The following is a 4355-nucleotide window of genomic DNA, read 5'->3' on the forward strand; positions in this document are numbered from 1 at the left end:
CATGATCCTATTTTCATTATTTCACATGGGAGGGAAAAACAAAAGATAAGAGACTTCTGAGCTGAGGGACTGACATCGACTGCTCACAATTCAATTGTTCACATCAGAAGCATATCTCCAGATTTGCCTTGACTTTCTACCTACTCAAAAAGAGCTTCCAGGAACCATCCTTGCCAGTTACCAGGGTGACCAGGAGAGGCACATGCTGTGACCTTGTTGTGGTGTGTTCCCTCTAATCTCCACCCCGTGGTACGGGACGCCAGGTGTATTTATCAAACTGATGAATATTAACTCCTAGCAGACAAGAAAGAGTCCTGTCTGTTTACTGATGCGCTGGCCCTGGTTGTTTGTGTGTGTGCAGTACTTGTTTGTCCATGCACGTGTGTGTTTCTAAATATAGCCCTTTCAGTAAAAAGCATGTGCTCAGTAATTAAGCTGTGCTGGGTTATGCTAGGCTACCAGGAACTGACAGGACAGCCGAATGCAACACAGTGAGGACCAATGCACTCCTTTCACTTGTCTGAAACCATAATGTTAATGGAAACAAGGGTGCTTCAGTTCACAAAGTAAATTCACCTCTCTTGCACTGTAACATTCCAACGAAACGGTAGACATGTCACATGTTCATCTGTGACTTTTGGTGCAGACATACAGTATCTAAGCCTCACTGGAGGATGTGGGGGTGATATTAAAATGGATGTTAGGTTTCAGCCAGATACCTACATTAATCCAACCTCTCTAGGGAATCCATGTTCTTTCCTCTAATGTGAGAGTGGAGGCAGGAGATTCTGCTTTAGGGGTGGATGCAAGTGATTGCGTTGGGCGGAGATTTTGTTAGAAGGGGGGGAGGGATGAGAGAACCAGGTTAACCCCCTAGTAACATAATTACAACAAACAACCCATCAAAATCAATCAGTTTACGCTACAGATATCTGATGCGTCTGATTTTGCACTTCCGCATCTGCAGTGAAAGGTGGCAGAGCGAGAGCGATGTTTGTCCGACCATGAGACATAACGAAAATTGGTCTTGTAATGAAAACGTCTGTAGCGATTAGACCTACCGTTTTGCTCTACGATCCCCACAAGTGTCACGGGACTCATCTGAAGGTAACCGGTGCCGGTTTTAAAAAATGTATGGAAGTGTGAAAGCAGTTTTGTGGCCACTCAAAAAAGGGCCTAAATAGGTGTGAAAAAAAAATATATACTGTTGAAGTCAGAAGTTTACATACACCTCAGACAAATATATTTAAACTCAGTTATTCACAATTCCTGACATTTAATCCTAGTAAAAATTCCCTGTCTTAGGTCGGTTAGGATCACCACTTTATTTTAAGAATGTGAAATGTCAGAATAATAATAGAGAGAGAATGATTTATTTCATTCACATTCCCAGTGGGTCAGAAGTTTACTTACACTCAATTGGTATTTAGTAGAGTTGCCTTTAAAAGGTTTAACTTGGGTCAAACGTTTCGGGTAACCTTCCACAAGCTTCCCACAATAAGTTGGGTGAATTTTGGCCCATATCCTCCTGACATAGCTGGAGTAACCGAGTCAGGTTTGTAGGCCTCCTTGCTTGCACACGTTTTTTCAGTTCTGCCCACAAATTTCCTATGGGATTGAGGTCAGGGCTTTGCGATGGCCACTCCAATACCCTGACTTTGATGTCCTTAAGACATTTTGCCACAACTTTGGAAGTATGCTTGGGGTTATTGTCCATTTGGAAGACTCATTTGCGACCAAGCTTTAACTTATGTCTTGAACTGATGTCTTGAAATGTTGCTTCAATATATCCACCTAATTTTTCATGCCTCATGATGCCATCTCTTTTGTGAAGTGCACCAGTCCGTCCTGCAACAAAGCACCCCCACAACATGTTGCTACCACCCCGTGCTTCACGGTTGTGAGGGTGTTCTTCGGCTTGCAAGCCTCCCCCTTTTTCCTCCAAACATAGCAATGGTCATTATGGCCAAACAGTTCTATTTTTGTTTCATCAGACCAGAAGACATTTCTCCAAAAAGTATCATCTTTGTCCCCATGTGCAGTTGCAAACCGTAGTCTGGCTTTTTTTCTGGAAGTTTTGGAGCAGTGGCTTCTTCCTTGCTGAACGGCCTTTCAGGTTATGTTGATATAGGACTCGTTTTACTGTGGATATAGATACTTTTGTACCCGTTTCCTCCAGCCTGTTCACAATGTAATTTGCTGTTATTCTGGGATTGATTTGCACTTTTCGCACCAAAGTACGTTCATCTCTAGGACACAGAATGCGTCTCCTTCCTGAGCGGTATGATGGCTGCGTGTGCCCATGGTGTTTATACTTGGTTACTATTGTTTGTACAGATGAACGTGGTACCTTCAGGCATTTGGAAATTGCTCCCAATGATGAACCAGACGTGTGGAGGTCTACGATTGTTTTTCTGAGGTCTTGACTGATTTCTATTGATTTTCCCATGATGTCAAGCAAAGAGACACTGAGTTTGAAGGTAGGCCTTGAAATACATCCACAGGTAGACCTCCAATTGACTCAAATGATGTCAATTACCCTATCAGAAGCTTCTAAAGCCATGACATCATTTTCTGGAATTGTCCAAGCTGTTTAAAGGCATAGTCAACTTGGTGTATGTAAACTTCTGACCCACTGGAATTGTGATACAGTGAATTATGAGTGAAATAATCTGCCTGTAAATTTTTTTGGGGAAAAATGACTAGTGTCATGTACAAAGTAGATGTCCTAACCGACTTGCCAAAACTTTAGTTTGTTAACAAGAAATGTTTGGAGTGATTGAAAAAAAACAAGCTTTAATGACTCCAACCTAAGTGTATGTGAACTTCCGACTTCAACTGTATATATTTGATATATATATATATATTACACACATTAGATATATACAGTGCCTTGCGAAAGTATTCGGCCCCCTTGAACTTTGCGACCTTTTGCCACATTTCAGGCTTCAAACATAAAGATATAAAACTGTATTGTTTTGTGAAGAATCAACAACAAGTGGGACACAATCATGAAATGGAACGACATTTATTGGACATTTCAAACTTTTTTAACAAATCAAAAACTGAAAAATTGGGTGCGCAAAATTATTCAGCCCCCTTAAGTTAATACTTTGTAGCGCCACCTTTTTGCTGCGATTACAGCTGTAAGTCGCTTGGGGTATGTCTCTATCAGTTTTGCACATCGAGAGACTGAAATTTTTTCCCATTCCTCCTTTCAAAACAGCTCGAGCTCAGTGAGGTTGGATGGAGAGCATTTGTGAACAGCAGTTTTCAGTTCTTTCCACAGATTCTCGATTGGATTCAGGTCTGGACTTTGACTTGGCCATTCTAACACCTGGATATGTTTATTTTTGAACCATTCCATTGTAGATTTTGCTTTATGTTTTGGATCATTGTCTTGTTGGAAGACAAATCTCCGTCCCAGTCTCAGTTCTTTTGCAGACTCCATCAGGTTTTCTTCCAGAATGGTCCTGTATTTGGCTCCATCCATCTTCCCATCAATTTTAACCATCTTCCCTGTCCCTGCTGAAGAAAAGCAGGCCCAAACCATGATGCCGCCACCACCATGTTTGACAGTGGGGATGGTGTGTTCATTGTGATGAGCTGTGTTGCTTTTACACCAAACATTTTTGCATTGTTGCCAAAAAGTTAAATTTTGGTTTCATCTGACCAGAGCACCTTCTTCCACATGTTTGGTGTGTCTCCCAGGTGGCTTGTGGCAAACTTTAAACGACACTTTTTATGGATATCTTTAGAAATGGCTTTCTTCTTGCCACTCTTCCATAAAGGCCAGATTTGTGCAATATACGACTGATTGTTGTCCTATGGACAGAGTCTCCCACCTCAGCTGTAGATCTCTGCAGTTCATCCAGAGTGATCTTGGGCCTCTTGGCTGCATCTCTGATCAGTCTTCTCCTTGTATGAGCTGAAAGTTTAGAGGGACGGCCAGGTCTTGGTAGATTTGCAGTGGTCTGATACTCCTTCCATTTCAATATTATCGCTTGCACAGTGTTCCTTGGGATGTTTAAAGCTTGGGAAATCTTTTTGTATCCAAATCCGGCTTTAAACTTCTTCACAACAGTATCTCGGACCTGCCTGGTGTGTTCCTTGTTCTTCATGATGCTCTCTGCGCTTTTAACGGACCTCTGAGACTATCACAGTGCAGGTGCATTTATACGGAGACTTGATTACACACAGGTGGATTGTATTTATCATCATTAGTCATTTAGGTCAACATTGGATCATTCAGAGATCCTCACTGAACTTCTGGAGAGAGTTTGCTGCACTGAAAGTAAAGGGGCTGAATAATTTTGCACGCCCAAATTTTCAGGTTTTGATTTGTTAAAAAAGTT

The sequence above is a fragment of the Oncorhynchus kisutch genome, linkage group LG3, assembly GCF_002021735.2.
Source record: "Oncorhynchus kisutch isolate 150728-3 linkage group LG3, Okis_V2, whole genome shotgun sequence".
NCBI lineage: Eukaryota > Metazoa > Chordata > Actinopteri > Salmoniformes > Salmonidae > Oncorhynchus > Oncorhynchus kisutch.